The sequence below is a fragment of the Anomaloglossus baeobatrachus genome, chromosome 1 (genome assembly GCF_048569485.1).
Source record: "Anomaloglossus baeobatrachus isolate aAnoBae1 chromosome 1, aAnoBae1.hap1, whole genome shotgun sequence".
NCBI lineage: Eukaryota > Metazoa > Chordata > Amphibia > Anura > Aromobatidae > Anomaloglossus > Anomaloglossus baeobatrachus.
Genome location: NC_134353.1, coordinates 965,319,548 through 965,344,932, shown reverse-complemented (window position 1 = coordinate 965,344,932; position 25,385 = coordinate 965,319,548). Strand labels below are relative to the sequence as shown.

At 46.8% G+C, this 25,385-nt stretch overlaps 1 long non-coding RNA gene across 1 annotated transcript; it reads right to left on the bottom strand.

The window, feature by feature from the left end:
* Positions 1-23,250: 23,250 nt before the first annotated feature.
* Positions 23,251-24,115, bottom strand: LOC142302870 (uncharacterized). Its single transcript, XR_012752977.1, has 3 exons — positions 23,997-24,115; positions 23,355-23,412; positions 23,251-23,282 (listed from the first exon to the last, which is right to left on the bottom strand). It is a non-coding gene; the product is annotated as an uncharacterized LOC142302870 (long non-coding RNA).
* Between the last annotated feature and the right edge of the window lie 1,270 nt (positions 24,116-25,385).

Genomic DNA, 25,385 nt, shown 5'->3' with positions numbered 1-25,385 from the left:
CCTTTTTTGAGCTGATGGCTAGTGATGGGCAATTCCCCCCCCCCCCCCCCTCCCTCCCTCACATGTTTAGTATCAAGAGCCTCGCCCAAACGTTTTGTAAAGATGGAGTCTGGAACTCGGGCTTTACAATTATGGGATGGGGCAGGGGGGGGGCTGTAAAATAAAGAGTAGTTAATAATTAACATTGTCATTATACTTACAGGTCCCATGACGCGTCCTGCAGACTGTCTCCCGGCCTCTTCTGCTTCCATGTCTGATCATTGCTGTGCCCCCAGGTAACCACCACAGTCCAAAGGACCTTCCATGATGTCATAGCCATGTGACCAGTCTGTAAGCCAATATCTGTACAACATTGACACCAGACTGGTCACATGGCTGACATCATGGAAGGTTCTTTCAGAAGTGGTGCTTACCGGGGGGCACAGCAATGATGTGACGCAGAAGCTGCCGGGAGACTGTCTGCAGGATGCAGTGCGAGACCTGGAAGTATGATTAACTTTTTTCATTCTTTCATTCCCTGGACCCGAACTTCCCAAGAAAGCTAGTGTTCGGGATCGTGCACATGATCACTGTGTTCAGTATGAGCCCCGAACTTTACAGTTTGGGATCGTCCATCACTTTTGATGGCCTTTTGACTGACAGTCTTGAAAGCTAATTAGACAGAATGGATCTCCAACTGGCTGCGGTTGATTATATGCAAGGCGTGGCACAATTTATTTGCTGATCAGCTAGATTGCCAACATTTAAAGCCCAAGTTACTGCAGAAGCTGCTTTGGACCATTTTAGAACAAAAGGTGATTTTTCTTGACTAGTTTTTCAGTTGACTGTAAAGACGATATCCTATTGATGAGCATCTGAGTTTAGAACTCCTCCAGATTCCCATACAGATCACAGATTATACTCCGCACTAGAGATGAGCAAACCTCAGGCTCTGGGCTCTGAAAATGACATAAAAATCCTTGTGGTGAGTGGAGCGCTGTGCTCTTATCTGAGTGATCACCTGCATGGTCAGCGCTGCTGGAATTATTCATCACAAATACAGCATGCTGAGATGTGGTGATCATGGAGAATTAATAAAGCCTGCCCACCTTTCTCCAGAAATGTTTTTTGCTTTAGGCCCATAGCAAAACACTTCTGGAGCAAGGTGTGTGTCTCCTGAAATCTAAGAGTGCATTAGCTTTGGGGCTGTAAAAGGACAAGCCCTCCCACCATGACACGAGTATTGATAGTGTTAGGCTTTTTGCTGGCTGCTGGGATGAGTCTCCAACTAAGTTTTCCACGTTTCCTCCTCATGGCTGAAATGTGACAGATGTTTTTGTGGTGTGGTTGTTTTATATTTTTTTTTTTGTCTCCTAGATCAACTTTTAAACAGTTCTCCGTCCAAAGTTCAATGTCTAGGGACAAAGGATAATGTCACTCCACCGTGCACCATTATCTATTCACGCCCCTCTGCCATTCTTAGGGGTACTTCTCACATAGTGAGATCGCTACAGAGATCGCTGCTGAGTCACGTTTTTTGTGACGCACCAGTGACCTCATCAGCAATCTCGCTGTGTGTGACACTGAGCAGCGATCTGGCCCCTGCTGTGAGATCGCTGTTCGTTACACACAGTGCTGGTTTATTTTTTTTTTTGGACGTTGCTCTCCCGCTGTGAAGCACACATCGCTGTGTTTGACAGCAAGAGAGCAACGATCTGAATGTGCAGGGAGCCGGCTTCTGGCAGCCTGCGATAAGCTGTAACCAAGGTAGATATTGGGTAACCAAGCAAAGCCCTTTGCTTGGTTACCCAATATTTACCTTAGTTACTAGTGTCCGCCGCTCTCAGGCTGCCAGTGCTGGCTCCCTGCTCCCTGCACACGTAACCGGAGTACACATCGGGTAAATAAGCAAAGCGGTTTGTTTATTAACCCGATGTGTACTCTGGCTAGGAGTGCAGGGAGCCAGCGCTAAGCGGTGTGCGCTGGTAACCAAGGTAAGTATCGGCTAACTAAGCAAAGTGCTTTGCTTGAATACCCGATATTTACCTTAGTTACCAAGCGCAGCATCGCTTCCATGCGTTGCTGTTGGCTGGGGACTGGTCGCTGGTGAGATCTGCCTGATTGACAGCTCACCAGCGATCCTGACCAGGTCATATCGCTGGAGAGTCACTAAAGTGTGACGGTACCCTTAGCTCACACAGTAAACCTAATCTATTCAAACTGAATATACAGAAAAAGCCGTTTCCTAATCTATACCTCCTGCCATCTTTCCTAATACAAAAGATCTGACCCTCACATCCACGTAACTTACAGGAGACAAAGCCCTCTACATTCCCTGTTCTGCCGCTCATCCTTATGTGATCTGGTTACTCCTGTAACACTATAGAAAGACTGGAGCGTAAAACAAGAGAACAAGATCATTCCCTTCACAGGAGGCCTGAAAAATACAGAAAACGCCCGACAGACTAAGGCCGTGTTCACATGTAAATTACACTCACATAAGTAAGATTACACGGCTCTTCCCCTGTCTGAGCCTCACAGATATAACCATTATTTCCATTACCAAAAGAGCAAAAGCTGCTAAACAGAATATATTATCCTAGAAACTAATAAATCTGTAGACACACAACACTATAGATATAATAAATTCTACCGGCTCCTATAATTCCAGGCTACACACGGCTGCTGATCCCAGGATTTCCCTCCTCCGGTGTCACATTGCCTCCTGGACCTTTCTGCACATGTTCTCCTCCATGGCTATCCTGCGCCTTTACATTTCTACTCCTCTTCACAATATTGCTGGACTTACAATTCCTGGCAATATGTCTGACACATGACACTAGAAACATTGCACACATCCAGGGTTCTTCTCCATTTTAGTCCCTGACCATTTGCGGTTCCCGGCAATGTGACCTAATCCATTCCAGGCAGCATCTATCACGCGCCATGCTGGATTCTGGGTCTCTAATAGTACATGGCTCATTCTCTTTAAAGCTTATAAATTGTTCCAATAGTAATGATTTACTTCTCACAATTTCCCTTTTACATTCTTTCTCACTTGTAGAAATCAGATTTGTCTTTACATTTGGTAATGGGATCAAATTTAGAAATATTGGATCCATCACTTCTTCCATTTCTCCCTCTTTTTGCCCTGAACAAGGAAACACGGCTCCAGAATCCGGCCTTGGTTTCTCAGGCAATAAGGCTGGAGCCATCATTGCTAGTCTGCCTCCTAGATATCAGTTAACAGCTCTCAACCAATCCATATCCCCAATATTTAATACATAATGTAATAGGAAGAATCATAGTATATAAACTTAAAAAGGACTAGGGCAAGTCGTAGAAAACCATAATGAAACAAAGGAAGAAACTACCAACAGAGCCCAATTGCTGATTGTGAAAAAGTCTTTAATAAAGGTAAATGGTGAGCGGCACAATCACAAGAACACCGATGTCAGAAATTCCCTGTAGGTGAATAAAAAATCCCTTAAGAATCATATAAATATTCAATTATCATATACACAGTATAGAAGATAATAGTATACATGGTATAGAAATCAGATTTACCAGAGATAACGGGCATGTGTATGAGCAAACTGTGGATCATGTGTGAAGAGACTAATCACTACGTGAACATACTTGCTATAATTAGCACAAAGGGGCCCAATAAACCACAGACATAGACTCGAGGGGTCAGTGCCCAATGATTGTAGACATACCTGTAGGGGAACCGGGAAAAGCCTGCGACCGGCATCCACCCGACGGCCGTTTCGGCAGGAAAAGCCTTCGTCAGGGGGAGTGGTTTAGTGAAGAAAGTGCGAGGCAAAAAAGGACATTATCCAATCAAATTGTGGGCGGATGTGTGACGCATGGGCTGCCACAGCAACCTAGGACCGCCGCTCGCCCACCGCGTCATACGTCACTCGACGACCACGCGACTAATCACATGGCGGTCACATGAGCGTCCTTTTACGCGAGGCATAGAGACACAGTGACGCGAGGACGCCCTGGAGCAGAAGGCACGCATGCGTACACGCCTGAAAGGATTACTTAAACAAAGAGCCAAGTTGAACTTATGCTGGTGCCATGGCTACATGAAAATTCTTAACAGAGAAAACAGCAGTCTAGCTATAATATAGATATCATAATAAATACATCAAGCAAGATGACTATCATATATCTATTACATAGTTTGTAGCTCCATACATTATGATTTTAAATATCATTATATATATGTGTATATATATGTGTATATATATATGTGTGTGTGTGTGTATATATATGTGTGTGTATATATATATGTGTGTGTGTGTGTGTGTGTGTGTATATATATATGTGTGTATATATATGTATATGTATATAGATATAGATATGTATAGATATGTAGATTATAGCCAGGAGCCTATGTATAAATAGTTATGGCTGTTCTAGATCTCGGTCATCTATCTTTAATTCTGTCGTGGAGAAGCGAATATTGTGTGTCTCTTGGATAGTAAAGATATACATATGTATATGCAGGCATATTTATGTATGGTCACATTTAATACAAAACCAAGGATGTACAGGCATATAATATACCATGGATACCTGAATTCAAATAGATCATAATTATTTTATACGATATTGACACACTGTGTAATATGAACACTCCATGTCGCCAACATATATGCAAATATAAAAGTAAAATAAAAAATATATAAATAAATATATCTGGTCATATAATTGACATTCCTGGCAACGATGGTTAAATCATGATGACAAGATTATTATATCAAAATTCAAGATATTTTGTGCAGACACCGCAAAGATGGTAGAAAAGTCCACAGCATTGGATCTCAGAAATATGGTCATCGTTCATTCATAATATCGATAGCATATCCCACAGGGTGTCCAGAACGACATGAAATATTTCCTCAGTATGAATAATAACTGACAGGATGATGTCTAAATAGAATATATAAAAAGAACCATAAATTAAAATACAAAAAGGACAACAACTTAAAAGGAAGCAACTTCCAGAACCACAAAAAAATCACAAGAATGAGGAATATGAGATATATTCATTGAGACCCATAGGGCAAAGGGTTTTAAGAGTCCAAATCCACTTTGTCTCCATCATTGCCAATCTTTGGCTAACTTTTCTGCCACGTATGTTAGTCAAGGCGGTCAATGCCCCTAACCCTAAGTAGTTTAGAATCTGGTGGTATTGAAAAAAATGGCGAGGGATAGTTTTTAATAGAGAAACATCTTGACATTCTATTGCTGCTGCTATCCCATTAACGTGTTCTCTAACCCTAACCTTTTAATTGCCTAGTTGTAAGCCTGACATACATTTTTGGGCAGGGACAAATGGTGTAATAGATTACCGCGGTGGTAGTGCAGGTAATGAATTTTTTGATTAAAGGTACGAGTCCCTGCAGAATGACAAAATGAATCAGCCCTATTGATATTTTGGCAGGCAATGCATTGTCCGCAGGGCACACAGCCGGTTCGAGGGGGCACCGGACCAAAGGGAGACGGTTGAGTTTCGCACTCGTAGTGACTAGTGACCAGATAATCGTGTAGATTTTTTTTTTTTTTTTTTTTTTTTTTTAGATCTACGAATGCTCATCATAGGTCTGTCAGGAATGATCTTAGCCAACACAGAATCCACCTGTAAAACAGGCCAGAATTTCCGTAGGCAAGACCTCATGGCAGAGAATTGACCATAATCCGTGACAAATCTCGGTCTCCCTTGACCGAGACTCCTTAGAGGCGTATAGTAAAGAGTGTCGGGTACAGTGTCTAGCGGCTAGCCCGATTATAGGCTTTAACACATCTTTTACTGTACCCACGGGCGTAGAACATGTTTTTAATTCAATCGCTCTTGTTTCAAAGTCCAAGTCCGTAGAACAGATTCTACGGAGACGCAGAAACTGGCCCACTGGGATGGACCTAATCATAAAATTAGGGTGAGAAGAGGAGGCATGCAAAAGCATGTTCCCAGCAGTTTCCTTGCAGTAAATGTCCGTCTGTAAAATATTGGAGGAATCCCTCCTTACAGTGACATCAAAGTCGATGGACTGCGAATGGTTATTATATGTGATGTGAATGTTAGCATCATTAGAGTTCAGAGTCTTCAAAAAATTATGAAGGTCAGACTCCGTACCCTGCCAGATCAAAAAAATGGCGTCAATGTATCGTGTCCAGAAAAGGATACTGTCCATAGACTGCAGATGATCTGACAGGAAGAGGTCCCTCTCCCACGGCCCCAGGAACAGATTGGCATACGAGGGGGAAAACTCCGCCCCCATAGCCGTGCCCTGGAGCTGCAGGTAGAAGGACCCCTTAAAAACAAAAAAATTGTGCGTTAAAGTAAATTCCAGTAACTCCATGATTAAACATACTGTGTCTCCAGGTAAATTGGACATGTCAAGGAAAAACCTAGTAGCCCGGAGACCATCACTGTGTCTTATGCTGGTGTACAGAGACTCGACGTCTCCGGTCACCAGCAAAGCATCATCACCCACACACAGCCCATCAGCCTTCCTTACGAACTCGCTTTTGTCTTTGGTAAAGGACATTAGGCCCTCGACCAATTGTTGTAATTTAGAGTCAATATATCGATTAACATGTTCTAAAAAATTCCCTCTACCAGACACAATTGGTCTCCCTAGTGGATAGTTAACATCTTTATGTAACTTTGGCAGGAGGTATAGCGTGGGAACTACAGGCTCAGCCATCTGAAGCGCAGAAGCCAGCTCCTTGGTGACAACAACACTTGTCTAGTGCCGCCTTGAGAATCTTTTGAAGTTGGATGGTATATGGAGACAGTGGATTAATAGTCAATTTCTTATAGCACACTTTATGAAAAAGAATACCGACAGTTGAGAGCTAAAGTTCTCGCGGCCAGACAACAACGTTCCCACCCTTATCCGCCGGCTTCAGCACGACATCTGGCAGAGCCTGCAGCTCCCGTAGCCTCACCCGTTCCTGCCTAGTAAGGTTATCAGAAGTGATGAAAGATGGAATTTTATCAAATTCTTTGGAGACCAATTGTACAAATAGATCGACATTGGTACAAGAGGACAATGGAGGGAATTTTTTAGAACGAGGGCGTATAGAAGGAGGAATCTTCCCTCCTTCAGCTGTATTATGATCGATGGCCCTATGTGATCTTGAGGAACTCTCCATCTGTTCCTCCTCTGTAGGAAAAAGATTTAAATTAGGATAAAAAAAAAATGCTTCTTAAAGATTAAGGAGCGAGCAAATGGATGTAGATCCTTGATGGCCAGAAACTTGTTAAACCTAGCAGTAGGTGACAAGCCTTTTTCTAAAAGAGATACATCAGAAGAAGTTAAGACATGTGTACTCAAATTAATCACCTTGTTAGTGTTTATACCCTGTGGTCTTATATATATTCGGATTATTCAAAAATGTCTTATCTCTAGGCTTCCCAAAAGTCATGCCAGATCGAGTAGTCATTGTAGATGGCAAGGAAGATGCATCAGAATGATCACTCATAGAGGACATAGATGAAAATGAGGAGGCGCGGACAGTCCGAGGTGAATCGGAGGGACTCTTGCTCCAAAAATAGACAGACCCCTGGGAAAAATCTCGCTGGTTCCGAGCCAACTTTCTTGCTTGTGTATCATGGATCTTTTTTTACACATGCATAAAGGGCCTTTTCAAGTTTGGTATCAAAAATAGGTAAATCTTCAGCTGGGCATTCCAATTTGAACTTAGATTGAATCTCCTCCAATTTAACATCAATGTTAGAGATATTCTTAGTATTAGATTCAACCAAAAAGTTCCATGAATATCAAGGAACAAGCATTGCACGCATCCTCCCATCTAGAGACAAAGGACTGGTCATCAATGAAAAGGTGGGAATAACTTGAACCCTCAACCCTCTGGGTATCAATTTCTTAGAAACGTATTTTTGTAGAAATAACCGATTCCACCACAATTTAGATTGTTTTAGATGTAATTGCTGAATGGTGGAGAAAACTTCCTCAAAATTGTGATTTACTTGTGGATTGTGAACCGCTTGAGTCACCAAAGACCTGGTCAGCTTGATCTAGCCAACACTTTTCTTTTGCCTTATAGTCCATGGTTGATGAATAAAATCCTGTGCAAAACACAGCAAACAAAATATTAAGAACAGCTCTCAACCAATCCATATCCCCAGTATTTAATACATAATGTAATAGGAAGAATCCTAGTATATAAACTTGGAAAGGACTAGGGCAAGTCGTAGAAAACCATAATGAAACAAAGGAAGGAAGAAACGACCAACAGAGCCCAATTGCTATTCTGCCTCCTAGATATCCGTTTAGAATGAGGAGCAAGTTCCACATTAATCTCATTAATTGTCGCCTTCTTATCTGTGACCTCAGCAGTAACCTGAGTCGGCTGTTTCTCAATATCCTCACAATGGCTTAAATCTCCAGCAGTGGTGATTCCAGCATGGAGATCTGCTTCTCTATCAATGTCGCCTTGCTCTTCTTCCACCACTTGTCTGTACACAGCATTGACAGTGGAAAGTTGGGGAATCTCTACATAATGATTCCTTATACACACATGCTTAGCAGCATGTGACGCCGTTTGGTGGCTTTCTTTTTCCACTGATGGTTTGTCTATAAACAATATAGCATGGCTCCATGATTGTGTGCTGCCCTTGCAGCGGTCCGAACCACTCAGATCCTGAGGTGATTATTCGTGGCTCGAGGGTCTCCGGACCCGGGGGCTAGGGGCCACACTCTAATGAAGGGGGTATTTACAGGGGAGAGATTTTTGTGACACCACCCTTGGTGTACGGCAACTGAGAGTCCTGCCGCTGCCGTTGGGAGTACCCAGGGTGATGGAGTGGGGCAGGAAGGTGTCGTGGCCCTCCACGGGTAGGGGTAGGCCCCGGGACTCTGTGGGATGCAGGGGTCATTCAGGTACTCACTCAGTCAATAAGCAGATGCTGACAACTAGGTAAACCAAATCTCGGGGTATCGCTGCTGCTGGAGGGGAGCACATCCGTGGCCCGTCCCCTATGGTGTTGCCTGGTGAACTGTGAACTGCCTCCTGGCACTAATTTTAACTTTAACATGGTGGACCAGTAGTCTGAAACTTGCCAGGCCCTGCTCCCCACTGTGGCCAAGTGTGGGAGCTTGCTCTCAGGGCTCACGCTTGGGATTTTTTGGACCGTTTTGGTTGGAAGGCCCTATGCCCCTCGTTGCGCTAGTGTCCAGATTCTGGAGCGGGTGGGAGCATATCATAAAGGCTCCGATCTCCTCAGGTGAACTGTTGGGTTGCCTGAAGCTTCTCCCTGACCTAGGGTCTATACCCCGACGTGCCTCCGGTCCCTGACCGGTGACAGTGCCCGGCTGCTGCCTGTCCTCCTTGACAGGTCCAGGCACCTAGCCACAATCCCCTGCGACCGGGGTCCGACTCCTCTAAGTCCAGACCACCGTCAGCAACCTAGACAGCTTCTCTTAGGAGCCACCATTCCAAACTACCTCTGAGCTCCTCACAGCTCGAGAGCTACTTTCCAACTCTCCACTCACTGACTGACTACTCACATCCCCTCCACTCCCTGCCCCCTACCACCAAGGTGGGCGACTCTATTCCACTCAAGCCGTCCACTGGTGTCTGGTGGGTGTGGTGCAGGGTGTATCCAGGATTTGACTTGCTGTTGGGGGCAACACCATAAGAAAGGGACGCAGAACCATGCAGTACTCTGTGACGACCTGATAGTCTAGGGGCGTTTCATTTTCTCCAGCAGACCACAGCAACTGTGCAGATTTAGGGCTGCTGGGAGCTATTGGGGAGAATGAGGTGGATAAATCCATACTCTCTTCCAGGAGCCCTGGAGAACAAGGACTGTGGAGATCACTACAAATGCCACTTAAAAAGCAAACCAGATAAATGTTACTACCCTTCGAGGTACTTTGCACAATACGACATCGCAGCTGCGATGTCGGTGGGGTCAAATCGAAAGTGACGCACATCCGGCGTTGCTGTCTATCGTAGTGTGTAAAGCATTTTTGATACGATTAACGAGCGCAAAAGTGTCGTAATCGTATCATCGGTGTAGTGTCCGACATTTTCATAATTGCGCGGCAGCGACGGTACGATGTTGTTCCTCGTTCCTGCGGCAGCACACATCACTGTGTGAGAAGCCGCAGGACGAGGAACATCAGCTTACCTATGTCACCGCGGCTCAGGCCGGCTATGCGGAAGGACTGAGGTGGGCGGGATGTTTACGTCCCGCTCATCTCCGCCTCTCCGCTTCTATTGGCCGCCTGCCGTGACGTCGCTGTGACGCCACATGACCCGCCCCCTTAGGAAGGAGGCGGGTCGCCGGCCAGAGCGACGTCGCAGGGCAGGTAGGTGCGTGTGAAGCTGCCGTAGCGATAATGTTCGCTACGGCAGCAATCACAAGATATCGCTGCTGCGACGGGGGCGGGGGACTATCGCGTGCGACATCGCAAGCATTGGCTTGCGATGTCGTAGAGTGCAAAGTACCCCTTAGAATATCGGAAGCGGAGAATCCATGTGTTCTGTGTCCTATGTGGTTGCATTGCCGGATCTACCAGGCTGAGTTGCTCGGTATAACACTTCACCGGGAATAAAATGTCTCCTGTCCACAATCCTCTCCATATTTCACTCCACAATAAATCACAGAAAAACACATTCCAGTCTGGGCCTGAGCTCGCCATTGTACAAGGGTTAGAAGGAGCCTTCTATTGTTCGGGGGGACACCATGCTGCCGGTGTAAGAGGGCTGGCTACTCCCAAACCAGATATACTGTATATATTCACAAGGGTATATTCTCTATTACTGCTTTGTCCTATCTACCAGGTGTATCCCAAACACGCACAGACTCAAGACTGTTTTTATAATATAACACTAACAAGACTACAGTTAATACAAAATATAATACTAGCACATGTAATCAATATCAAAAGTATATACTAAATTATATACAATCAAACCCACAATTACATAGTAAAACACTATTACAGCCCAGCCTACTCTATACTATCCCTGTGAGATGATCAGCCATGTTGGTCACTCGCCATGCTGAACCCCTCCTATAGATACCATAGATTAATGATCTGACCAGTCTTATGACCTTTAAAAATTGAGATTCACTTGCGAAACACAGGGGCAAAAATATCCAGCTCACCTGATGCGGTATCACTCAGTAGAAGCTCGGCTAGACTCCTTGTGTGGGGCATAACTTGATGAAAATGTGCCGCCCCTGCAGCGGTCGAACCGCTTGGATCCGGGGGTGGCTGTGGCTCGAGGGTCTCTGGACCCGGGGGCTCACGGCCACTTCAAATGAAAAGGGGGTATTTACAGGGGGTAAGTGTGTGACGCCACCCGTGGTTCGCGGTAAAGTGAGTACCACCACTGCCAATGGGAGTACCCAGAGGAGATGGAGTGGGGCAGCCAGATGACGTTCCCTCCACGGCTAGGGGAGGCCTCGGGACTCTGCACCACACTCCCCTACACCTCCATCATCCAGATCAACCTTTGACCAAAAGGTTGGTACATAAAATGAGAATAATGGGGATAGGGGAAAATATGTGTAACTGGGTTAAAAAACTGGCTCAGTGATAGGAAACAAAGGGTGGTTATTAATGGTACGTACTCGGACTGGGTCTCAGTTCATAGTGGGGTACCACAGGGGTCAGTATTGGGCCCGCTTCTTTTCAACATATTTATAAATGACCTTGTTGGGGGCATGCGGAGTAGAATTTCAATATTTGCAGATGATACTAAACTCTGCAGGGTAATCAATACAGAGGAGGATAATTTTATATTACAGGGAGATTTATGTAAATTGGAGGATTGGGCTGAGAAGTGGCAATTGAAGTTTAATGTAGATAAATGTAAGGTCATGCACTTGGGTAGAGGGAATAACATTTATGATTATGTACTTAATTGTAGAACACTGGGTAAAACAGACACAGAAAAAGACTTGGGTGTATGGGTGGATGGTAAACTTCACTTTAGTGGACAGTGTCAGGCAGCTGCTGCCAGGGCTAATAAAATAATGGGATGTATTAAAAGAGGTATAAGTGTTCATGAAAAAAATATAGTTCTACCTCTGTACAAGTCACTAGTGCGACCGCACTTAGAATACTGTGTACAATTCTGGTCACCGATATATAAGAAGGACATAGCTGAACTGGAGAGGGTGCAGAGAAGAGCGACCAAGATTATTAGAGGAATGGGGGGGCTGCAATACGAAGACAGGTTATTAAACTTGGGGTTATTTAGTCTGGAAAAACGAAGGCTTAGGGGAGATCTAATCACAATGTATAAATATATGAGGGGACAGTACAGAGACCTTTCCAAAGATCTATTTACACCTAGGCCTGCGACTGGAACACGGGGGCATCTGCTACGTCTTGAGGAAAGAAGGTTTAATCATAATCACAGACGAGGATTCTTTACTGTACGAGCAGTGAGACTATGGAACTCTCTGCCGCATGATGTTGTAATGAGTGATTCACTACTAACATTTAAGCAGAGACTGGACGCCTTTCTTGAAAAATTTAATATAACCAGTTATGTATATTAGATTTTATGACAGGGTATTGATCCAGGGAACTAGTCTGATTGCCGGATGTGGAGTCAGGAAGGAAATTTTTTCCCCATTGGAACTTGTTTGCCACATTGGGGTTTTTTTGCCTTCCTCTGGATCAACATGTTAGGCTACGGGTTGAACTAGATGGACTTAGAGTCTCCCTTCAACCTTAAAAACTATGATACTATGACTATGATACTATGATTGGAAGCAGGGGAGGACAGCGTACTCACTCGGGCAGTGTTGGTAGTGATGCGACCGCAAAGCAGTCTGACACAAAGTTAAACAAAGTCTCTGGGTGCCGCTGCCACTTCAGGGGAGCTCGGCCGGGAGTCCGCTCCCTTTTGGTATTGCTGATGGTCTGTACCTTGCCTCCATGCACTGTATTTTAGTGTCCGTTGTGACCCCTCTACTTGCTACTCCCTGATCTAGGGTCCAGTACTCCGCAGTGCTTGGTCCGGTTCGGTTACTAGGTACTTAGGTGCTCACCGTTCCCCAAAACTAAGCCTGGCACCTTTCTCCAATACCCTGCGACCAGGTCTCCAACTCATTCGGTCCCAGACCACCGTACGCGACCTAACCAGAATTCCCCAGGGAGCTCCCACTCCCAGCTCCTCACTCTTTGGGAGCTACTGCTCTTCTACCTAAGCTTTGCTCTCAGCTTCCTCTCTTACGTCCTCCCTCCAGTCTGCCTGACCCCCTAGGCGAATGGCCCTTTTCCAGCTAGACCACCCACTGGTGTGCCTGACAGGGTGTGGTGTGAGGTGTGACTAGGATTTGCATGCTGATGGAGCAACACCAAAAGTTAGGATCCCAGAACCATGAGGGTTGAGTACTGCACCAGCAGATAAAGGGTGCAGTTCCCTGTGACACCCTGACTAGTTCAGGGGCATCACAAAAAGGAAGAATCCAGCTCCAAGGTGAAATTGAAAAGATTTTAATTTGATGCAACTTAAAATCCAAGTAACAAATGATTGCAAAAGGAGGTGACTGATCCCCCTGTAAGGACCAGGTCCTTGTGGAGCGGAGGGGAAGTTCCACCGACAGATGCACGTTTCAGCCTGACAGTCCTTGGTCACAGCCGGTCTTCCATCATGGGAGGCTCCATTTCCAGCTAATCATTAATATGCGCTGTGCTTCTGTAACACAATAGTAATATATACTGTGAAGATGTTATATACTAGTTCAGGAAAGTGCCAAGAAGGTGAATAAATCAGTGGATTTTATGTCGTATTACAGTCTGACTGAAAATCACTGAACATCTTAGTACTCCAGGTGGAAATCTGCTCCATGGCGTCTGTGGCCGACACTGAAACATTTTTTGCCATTCAACAAAACTCCAGTAACCATTGTCTGTGGAATCTGCAGACGGCCATGGAAAGTCTCCTGTGAGGAAGTGGTGGAGAACAATCCCTAAGGCCCATACATCCAGGGAGTGGTCTAACAGCAAAGTGTCCTTGTCGGTGACTTGTCTCATCTCTGGAGCCATCTATGACCTGGTGCAAAGCCTAAATTTCATCTTTGACCCCTTGACGCATGAAAAGCAAAAGTTTGTAATTTTGATATTATGGCAGTCCTGATCAAACACCCAGATATTTTGTGGTTTGATGTCCAGATGATCCAGCCCATTACTGTGTATGACCTCCAGAGCACCGGAGACATGCACCGCATATCACTGGGTCTTCTGGAGTCCAGTCTGAAATAGAGAAACTCCACACCATGATTACAACCCTACAGGGATGAAGAATATTAGGATTGTAGCTTAATGGATAATCCAGGGACTTTCCACTTCCATGAGGTAGAATAAAGGAGGCCGGGTCACCCATCACCAGCTCCAAAGGAACAGCAAAAAGGTCACCAGTCTTGTAGGGAACGCCGAAGGGTCTAATGATGTTGGGATGGAAGGAGAGGATGTAGGTCATGCCGAACTCCATGAGAGACGCAAATTCAGTGGTTGTGTGGTTGTGTGTGTGTGTAACTAGTATAGGAATTTTTTGCTATTTTTATTTATGCAATATCTCTATATATTACATTACTCACTTGTAAAATCGAAGACAATCTGTTAAAAGAAATAATCTCCTGATAAAGTTTATTTGAAACGTCGGTCGCGGTGTATGGGGGCTTCTGACCTGAATACATTGTCAGTATTGCAGCGGATTACTGCGATAGGCCCTTGTCATGGGATAGCTCCTTACGGGATATTTAGAACAGTTTATAATATGACCGCATGTGATTAGTGGAAGTCTGTATATAAATATACGCTCATGTTATATAGGGATATTATAAGGTGTACATTTGAGTGTATATAACATATTTTTAGCTGATCGCTATATATATATGTCCTGATCTCCTATATATGTTTTTTTATCTATTTAATACTGTTTATTCTGTATTTTTGTAAGCTATTAGGGAGTGATATTAGTTTTACATTGATAAAATGTATACCAATTTTTTTGATTATTTTATAAAACTCTTCCACTTGATTATTTATAGTATTGAATTTATTTAGATTTATATAAAACTCTGAACGGGAAGGGGATATTAAGTTTACATGTATTAAACATATTAAGTTGTTTTGCACTGGGAAAATACATATAAACCTTTCCCTATTGGGGTGGATGTGTAATATTTTGCACCTGCGGTATATTCATTATATAATCGTGTCAGTGTGAAGCCCCACAGGTGTAGTGTCAGTGTCGGTGCATTACCTTCAGGGACTCCACGTTGCTGGATCTCCGTCACTGGTAGGAAATCTTCTTGTTTGATCGTGACGCCACTCTCAGTATTGCGGTCAGTGGGGACCGCCACTGCAGGTTAGGGGTCGCCTGGGGCTGATGGTGGGTGCAGTCGGATGTAGTAGCCTCCTGAGAGTGAGGCAAGCCCCAGGGCCCTGTGTAGGTTTGTAGTACCACAAGTCGCAGAATAACCACACAGGCAGGAATGTCTTTCAAGGGCTTTACTCACATTTGATGGCAGGGTGAGTAGCCCGGGCGTAGCTGGGATGAACCAGGTGGGAACCAGGTATCCTTCAGGCTGACTTTATGAGGGTGACTACTGACTCGCCTTCCTTAGCCCTTGGTGGTTTGGGGTGACCCCGACTTTTAGTCCCTATGGGGGTCACCCAGGGAAGATGCTGCAGCCTCTCTCTCCCCTTCGTTCGCCGTATGCTTGTTCCCCGGACCAGGCCACTCCAGCTGCTTGCCTCCTGTGACCTATGGGCCCTCACTGTGGTTACGTGGCTGCGGCTTTTGTGGTGTTGTGGTGTGGGCTTTGAGAGCCCCACACCGGCAGGTTTAGCAGGGAAAGGTGGATCTATCCTTGCTTCGGGATCTGCCGCCCGGTTGGGCCTGGTGCTCTCTAGCAGTCTCCTTACTTCCCACTCCGTTGCACTCTCTAGCTGAAGCTGGCTTTCAGGCAGCACTCCTAGTTGACCGTTCTCCCCCCGTCTGTAGCCACTGCGCGGACGCTGTCAGATTGCACAGCTCCAGGGATCTGCTCCTCACTTGAGCTCCCTGGACTCTACACTGAACTGGCTCACTGCTCCTCCTCTCCTGTTCTTGCCTACGCCACCTAGCAACCAGATTCTCTTACCACACCCCTTGAGAGGAGATGGAGGCTCTACCCCCTCCACTATTCCAGTGAAGGTGAAGGCTTGCCCCCTCCTGGGATCCCCAGGGGTCCTCTCATGGGTACATGTGTGAGACCTGATCACTATGCGCCTGTGTTCCACACCCCGGTCAGCCTTCTGGATTACCTGTGTTGTACTGTCCCCAGCATGGGTGCAGTACTCAGTGGTGCCTGACCAGGTCAGGGGCGCCACATTCCCCCTTAGTTATCACCAGCACGTCCTCGGGCTGCAAGACAACATTTTAAAATGCATAAAACATTAAAACATGTAAAAACATTTTTAAAACCACCAGTTATCGTACATCACCACCCTCCACCCACAAGTCCGTTAACCCACCCAAAACCCTCTCACGTTGGCCGCGGCTTCAGCCACTTCTGGCAGGATGTAGAGGCGGCTTACATGGGCTGGTGGTTTCAGGGTATACCTGGCCTGGTGGATCCGCGCCTTCAGCCTCTTCTGGCAGGATGCAGAGGCGGCCTCCACAGTTGGTGCTGACCAGGTACCCTCTTTGTGGTGGTGAGCCAAGGCCCCATAAACAGGCGTGCTCTCTGGTCGCAGGTGAGCCAAGGCCCTTTTTTACGGACGGGCCCCCCTGGTTGCAGACGAGCCAAGCCCCTAAACAGGCTGGCCCTGGTGGTGGTGCCACTGGTGTAACTATTTACACTGCGAGAGTTTGTGGCTATAGCAAGTTCATAGCCTTAAAGTTTATTTCTCACAATAGTTTTTGTGGGCGCATTTCTTAAACGTTGCAAACAAAACTTGTCAAAACTTCAACTGGTAACTTGCTGGATTTCTTTACTTTCTTTTACTTTACTCCTCTTTTTCACTAGGGCGTGGGCATGTAGGGCACCGGCACCTGTGACTTTCTTGCTCTCCGTCGTCGTCCGTGGTTGTTTCATCTGTAGGATCTTTGTCTGTGGTTGTTTCATCTGTAGGTTCTTTATCTTTCCTTTCTTGTCTGGGACATGGTGCTACGTCTAAGGCATAGTAGCCCCTTTCTCCTTGATGCAAGGTGAACTGTACTAAGTCCCCAATTTTCAAATTTCTGCCTGAATGTCCTCTGGGCAGGTGGGCTTGAACATCTCTCCGATTTACAAATATGCCCTCTTTTATTCCTTTTACTACAATAAAGCCGTATCCGCTTTTCAAATTGAAGTCCTCTACTACTCCTCTGTAAAGGGGTCCTCTGACCTGGGCTCTAGACCTTCTCAGTAATCTTTTCTCCTGCAGGTCTCTGGCTGTGACCTCTCTCTGCTCTGGAGACTGTGGTGTTGGAGGATACTTTGTTCTGCTGCGCCGTGTCTTGCGAGCGGGGTTCATGCCTGCGGGCTCCCAGGTGAGGTCTTTGGGCTGATCTTCGTCAGCAGACGGGGTCAGATCTTCCTCATCCCAGCGAGAATAGGGCAACATCTCCGGTTCTGAGTATAGATCCACTGCTGGTGGCTCCGGAGTCAGCTCCTCAGCTTCCTGGCCTCCTCTCCCCCTTAGTTCTTCGCTGCACTCTGGTTGTGGCAGTGCTGGGGATGGGCTCTCTTCAGCTGGTCTGGGCGGTGGACTCTCTGGCGCGGCTGCAGGGGTTGCCTGAATCTCCTTGGGGGTATGCGGAGGGAGCAGATACCGATCCACCATCTCCTGTGGGAACTGGGCCTCTAGGTCAGCCTTCAGCTTCCAGTATTCAGGGTCCTCTCCTATCAGGGTCTTCCTAGCAGGGACCTCTCTGGACTGGGGAGCGGTGTCTGCTCTGGCCTTGCAGGCCGGGGAAAATAGTGATGCAATCTCTTGGCGGGCCGCGCCTGGCATGGCGGCGGCCTGGTCTTGGCGGGCCGCGCCTGGCATGGCGGCGGCCTGGTCTTGGCGGGCCGCGCCCGGCATGGCGGCGGCCTGGTCTTGGCGGGCCGCGCCCGGCATGGCGGCGGCCTGGTCTTGGCGGGCCGCGCCCGGCATGGCGGCGGCCTGGTCTTGGCGGGCCGCGCCCGGCATGGCGGCGGCCTGGATCAGTGTCGCTGTTGCAGGGGGCTCTGTGCAGGCTGGGCTGGACGTCGCTGCAGCGATCGGAGCTTGGCGGGCCGCACCCGGCGGGGCTGCGGCCTGGTTCAGCATCTCACTTGCGGCGCGGACGAGCGTCGCTGCTACGGTGGGGTCTTGGCGGACTGGGCTCAGCAGGGTGGCAGCCTGGGTCAGTGTCACACCTGCGGCACGGATCAGTATCGCAGTGGTAGTCGGTTCTTTGCGGGCCGGACTGGGCGTTGCTGCAGGGACCGGGTCTTGGTGGGCCGAGCAGGGCATCGCTGCGGCGGCCGGGGCTTGGCGGGCCGCGCCTGGCGTGGCTGCGGCCTGCTTCAGCGTCGCCGCACCGGACGCCTCTTCGGGGACCGCGGGCGTGGCAGCAGGGGTCGGGGCACTTGCGCTGGCCGGGGCATCACTCGACTCACCCACCGGTGGCAGCATCGGGGTCTGCGTCATCGCCGTCCTGTCTGGCACTCGGCGCGCGGCTCTCCTTTCATAGGCCCGAACCGCCGCGGTCATCTCCAGCATTTCCATTCGTTCTTCCCGGATCTGCTCCACAACCCGGGTCTCCAGTCGGTCGCAGAACTGGGCCAGCTCCCGATACCACCAGGCAGCGGAGCCCGGTTCTGGATTTCTGCGGTCAGACGCCATTTCTTCTGCGCCGTCTTCTGCACGACTCTCCAGCTGTGGACTCGCCGTTGCCTCTGATAGCAAGCTTTTTAGTTTCTGCTCTGCCTCTTTCAGCAGCTCCTCTCCCAGCAGCAGGCTTATGGCTCTCTTTCCTTCCCGCCGTCTCTGGACGCTTCCACTCTCATAGCTGGCAAGGTCAGAACTCTCCAGGGGATCTCTGGGTAGCCACACCTCTTCGTGGGCGGTAACTTCTCCCAGCGCGGGCTGCTGTTGTTTTTCAGCGCGCTTTTCATGGTGGCAATATGGCGGCGCTTCCAATTTTTCAAGCGGACCGCCTAAGCACATGGTCACCTGTCTGGACAGGTCTAGTCCTTATCCTGTTCGTGACGCCAGATGTGAAGCCCCACAGGTGTAGTGTCAGTGTCGGTGCATTACCTTCAGGGACTCCACGTTGCTGGATCTCCGTCACTGGTAGGAAATCTTCTTGTTTGATCGTGACGCCACTCTCAGTATTGCGGTCAGTGGGGACCGCCACTGCAGGTTAGGGGTCGCCTGGGGCTGATGGTGGGTGCAGTCGGATGTAGTAGCCTCCTGAGAGTGAGGCAAGCCCCAGGGCCCTGTGTAGGTTTGTAGTACCACAAGTCGCAGAATAACCACACAGGCAGGAATGTCTTTCAAGGGCTTTACTCACATTTGATGGCAGGGTGAGTAGCCCGGGCGTAGCTGGGATGAACCAGGTGGGAACCAGGTATCCTTCAGGCTGACTTTATGAGGGTGACTACTGACTCGCCTTCCTTAGCCCTTGGTGGTTTGGGGTGACCCCGACTTTTAGTCCCTATGGGGGTCACCCAGGGAAGATGCTGCAGCCTCTCTCTCCCCTTCGTTCGCCGTATGCTTGTTCCCCGGACCAGGCCACTCCAGCTGCTTGCCTCCTGTGACCTATGGGCCCTCACTGTGGTTACGTGGCTGCGGCTTTTGTGGTGTTGTGGTGTGGGCTTTGAGAGCCCCACACCGGCAGGTTTAGCAGGGAAAGGTGGATCTATCCTTGCTTCGGGATCTGCCGCCCGGTTGGGCCTGGTGCTCTCTAGCAGTCTCCTTACTTCCCACTCCGTTGCACTCTCTAGCTGAAGCTGGCTTTCAGGCAGCACTCCTAGTTGACTGTTCTCCCCCGTCTGTAGCCACTGCGCGGACGCTGTCAGATTGCACAGCTCCAGGGATCTGCTCCTCACTTGAGCTCCCTGGACTCTACACTGAACTGGCTCACTACTCCTCCTCTCCTGTTCTTGCCTACGCCACCTAGCAACCAGATTCTCTTACCACACCCCTTGAGAGGAGATGGAGGCTCTACCCCCTCCACTATTCCAGTGAAGGTGAAGGCTTGCCCCCTCCTGGGATCCCCAGGGGTCCTCTCATGGGTACATGTGTGAGACCTGATCACTATGCGCCTGTGTTCCACACCCTGGTCAGCCTTCTGGATTACCTGTGTTGTACTGTCCCCAGCATGGGTGCAGTACTCAGTGGTGCCTGACCAGGTCAGGGGCGCCACATCAGGAGGTGAAACATATAAAGATGCAATCGGGTGTTTGCCGCGATTAGTATTAGCTCCGACATCCACTGCAGTCTGTGGTCAAAAAATTCCCCATATTTTTGTCTTTTAAAAATCCATATGTAATGTAATATTTAAAATTTTTGCATAAATAATAATGGAAAATTGGTATAATATACTCGTTATCTCTTGTTTCTTTGATAAATTGTATGAGTTAAGATACCGTTTTTGTTTTTTTTGGGGTTTTTTTCTCGTGCATTCACAGCTAAGCGGGGCGGGGGTTAGGTGTTGAGCAATAGAGGGGGTAGATAAGATTCAGACGGTAAACATCCAGAGGATGTTTGTGTTGCAGACAGGATGATGTTTTTCTAAATCCAAAGACAACGCTGTCAGATCATAGTTTTAAGGGTGTCATGCAGCCTACCTATTTTACTCACATTGCCTTCCTGATGTAGGTTTCTTGCCTTTTCGAAGAATCTTTCACGAACTACCTCAGGCAGTGAGTCGAGCAGAAATTCAGTCTGATTCCAGAGTTGATCCGTGAGGGGAATTTGACATGGAGGGGTCACAGTGGGCAGTCTGGTTGAGACTTTTTCTAGGAACTTTACTCGTCTCTCAGTCTTCGCCAGACGTTCTATGAGCCTGTAGTGGTCACTTTTCAGGGATGTTATGATGTCCATCTTTTCTCTTTCGGAGTAAAGAAGTCTATCTACAAATCCTGACAAGGTGTCCATCCTTTGAGTTAAAGCTTCTATCTTTTTGTGGAGTGCAACGATAACAGGGTGATTTTCTTCCCTGTTTGATTTGGGCGGGGTGCTGCCTGCGTTCCAGCTTCCTTCTGCTTCATTGTCTATGTTGACCCAGGTGTATGGAGTCATCATCTTGATCTTGGACGGTAGGTAGGGTGGGTGTGTCTTGTTGACTGATCCTGGAATTCCTTCCTTTTGCATATATCCAAAGAGGGGGATTATATGCGTCAAAGTAAACTAGGCAAGGCCTGTTTTGGTTCATATCCAAGGTGTTCCAGATTGGTTCTTTTACAAAACCTTGGAACACAGGTTCCTTCCCACCTAAATAACTCCCGATATTCGTTGGTTTAAAGCAATTCAAGGTGCCGTTACTGATGAGATGAGGTACCAATTCTGTCACGAACTTTTGATCTAAATTGAGGAACTGGCCAACCGCTGAAAGCAAGATAGCATAGATGTCTCTCCGTTCTCCGCTGCTGTGATGTTCCACACACCTATTGGGCAAGTCAATCCACCAGATAGCCCGTTGAAGAATAGCATGGACTTTTTCTTTCTATCCATTCTTTGTACCAGATTGATGCTAGGCAACCCGAGTCAAGAGAGGTTTTGCTGGAGGTGGGGCTGGTGATGATGATGTGGGAAAGCCAGACAGAATCATCGGTGATTTGGATATTGGAAAGATGTTCCCACGGGAGTATCACTTGACTTTTGGGGATCAAATCTCCAATAATTGCTCCGTAGATGCAGGTTATTTGTCTAAAAACTTGCAAGTTGCTACTGCTAGTCCGTTTTTGTTCGTGAAATCTTTCACAATATTGCAGATGTGTGAAGACTTCATCTTCACTTAACTTGGCGCTTAGAAGACGGTTCCGCAGTCTTTCTCATCTATCACCAACGATTGGACCCCAGCTAGAACTCTATTTATGGATTCCGAAGTTGGCATCTTGAGGTCGCTGAGTAGGTCGTCCATGGCTTTGCTAGATTTTTTCATTCTAAAAGAATCCCTGACTAAACTTAAGAATGGGGATCTTCTCGGGTTCCCTCCTCCGTACATTCACTACCTTCTCCCTCCAAGATACCGTTATGGTGGTGGGAAACTGATTATTGACGTCTGTAGACATAGATATATACATATATGAGAAATCTAGTATATTATACCAATTTATAGGTAGAGCATTGGTGCACCCAAATTTTTATATGTGCATATCTTGTACATTAAAAAAGAGAAAAAAAACAAACACATGTCAAACTATAACATTTTTTTTATTGAAAAGATAAAACCATTTCATTTTGTAGTTTTCATTCTGTGGAGAGAAAAAAAATAAAATTAAAAAATGTTGCCCAGAGCAGAATAGTATAAAATGTCTTTACACAACCCAGTAACGGGAGCTCCAGAGGTCACAATTCACACTTGTTACTCATCACTGTGTAATTACAGCCACAATTACCCCATCTGCACGGGAGGATTTGTCAGGAGGGTGACAGCCTTACAATGATCCCATGTACAATTATTCTGACTGTAGCTTTGTGCATACTTACTCTAGTATTTTATCTTGGGCCTCCATGGTGTCATTTAAATGATGGAAAATTTTCCACCTTTTTCGGCCTCGTACCTACAGAAAGAGATGTGTGATTAAGTGTATGGAGGAGAATTATGATACAAGTAAAATATATCTTTGTACCGTGTTAGCCAGTAGAGATAAAAAAAATTGTTTAAAAGAACAGAGAGTCCTCAGTGGTTGATACCTTTTAATGGCTAACTGAAAAGATGGTAATAATTGCAAGCTTTCGAGACTACTCAGGTCTCTTCATCAGGCATGGTATAACACAAAATCTGAAGAGTCACGTATTTATACACAACAGGACTTAGAATAGTGCAGTAAAAAAAAAAAAAAAAAAAAAAAAAAAGGAACAAGTTATATGAAACAGAACTATCTCTATGGCAGGGGGACAAGCTGTTCTAGCCATAAATACTGATGCAGTTCAGTACAAGTTATATGAAACAGAAAGGAGGAGGAGAATTAGGAATTTGTGCATAGATAGAAGAGCCGGACCTTACTCTTAGTATAAAAGTTTCATTCTCAGGTTCGGCCTTTGGCTCAGGCTCGGGCTTGGCCTTTTTTGTCGGCTCCGGCGTGGCCTCCGGCTTGGGCTCCTCCATGCTGGAAGCAGCTGAAATTTATACATATCAAAATGTCAGTGAATAATTTATGTTACATCACAACCTCAGGCTCAAACTCCTACCTCTTTTTTGGCTCACTGGCATAGCCTCATCTGGCGGGGTCAATGACATATCAGAATCCTAGAGAAAAAAAAAAGAAAATTAAATAATTGCCGTTTCATTGCACACCAGCACACATCACTGAAAGCCAGTATGCAAGGAGCATCGATATCCATTCCAGACTTATTTATACAGCAGGGGGCATTTTGCAGACCCAGAATAAACAATGCTATTATAGGAATATATATGTGCCATTTGCCAGGAATATATGTCAGTTTCTCCTGAAGCGCTAAAATAATATAACTTTATAATGTGTGTGGTTGCAATCACCCCCTGTGCAAAATGTAGAGTCACACATTCTACACTAAAGAAAAAAAAACACAACAACTAAGGGTTCCTATGCTAATCCCGTTAACAGAAAATAACAGAAAATAAAACCAGAAATAAAAATTGTTAGGCAGAATGATGATGGTGGTTATAACTTAATGCTGACACTTGCAGATAAGGTGAGCAGTGTGAGGATGATGGGGGTTATATTTCAATACAGGAGCCCTTTCTTTTTTAACTCTGTTACTCAGACACAAGTGTCTCTGGGCTCTCTGCAGCTTTCCTTGTAATGTACATTTATTTAGGGCACTAATATATTTAAAGATTTCTGTACTTACCATTCCTTTGATTTGCCTCCAACTCTGATCTCTGCAGAAATGAAGCAGCAAGGGACAAATCCAGACTTGCCCAACACAAAGGACCGCCCGCAGCTTACTCTCCCTCATGATTGGCTGTGCTGGCTCCAGTTTTAGAACACATTCCTTTTGAAAAAATTCTAAACTAACATTAGAACTATTGACAAGCTATATGTAGGAGGATTGAAGCCCTGCACAGCACCTGTTGCATGGAAATTCCTCTAACTCCTATATAATATCTATATATATATATATAGCTATCTATCTCTATCAAATTCAAATATGCTTTATTGGCAGGACCAAAATACAATTAGTGTTGCCAAAGCAGGAAATATACAGTAAGTGTGGTTGGAGGGGATCAGGGTTATGGGGAGTTGGGGGCACAATTTGGGCTCTGAAAGTCCATTTAGAGGTCTTAGGTTCCCCTCAGCTTATGACATGTGGTGACATATTGGGCGGCGATCTCCACCATTGATTCCTCTTCCCCCAGTAGGAAGCGGAGTTTCATGTCCTCGTCCATGGATGGAAAGCCCGGGGTATGGGTGGTAAATTTCTGGAAGTGGGAGGCCCTCACTGCTGAGTATTTGTCACAGTGCAGTAGGAAATGCGTCTCGTCCTCCAGAGCCCCCTGCTGGCAGTGCTGGCACAGTCTGTTCTCCCGCGGCTTGTATGTCTGTCGGTGCCGCCCTGTTTCCACCTCAAGGCTGTGGGCACTCAGTCTGTACAGGCTCAGGGTCTGCCTGTCTTTGGGGTGGCGTAGCCTTTCCAGATATGGGGCCAGAGTGCAGTCCCTTTGCAGTGACCGGTAGATGGTGAGTTTCTGGGAGTTCTCTAATTCACTCTTCCAGACCTCTATGTATTGCATCTTGCAGCGCTCAGATCTTTTATTTGGGCTTTTGTCAGGGTGTGTTGCTGACTTTGGCTGCCGCAGTTCTTGGCTTGCTCTGGGCTCCGGCTCAGCAGGGCTTTATGATGGTAGGAGCTGGGGTTTGTGTTCTGTATGTGCGCCTGGTGTGATAGCGCCCTCTTGTGTATACTGAGCCATAAAGGGAATCGGCCCAGCTCTGCCCGACAGGCTATGTTTGAGGTGCTGCGATGGACTTGGAGGAGATATTTACAGAACTCCATGTGGAAGACTTCAGTTGTGCTGGAATCCCACTTTGTGTGGTCTGGGTAGGTCACTGGGCCCCATACCTCGCTGCCATACAGCAGTATAGGGGTGATGACGCTGTCAAATATCTTGAGCCAGACTCTCACAGGTGGTTTGAGGTGGTACAGTTGTCTTCTGATGGCGTAGAAGGTTCTGCACGCTTTTCCTTTCAGGGCTTCTGCTGCTTGCTTGAGGCTCCCGTTATTGCTTAGCTCCAGACC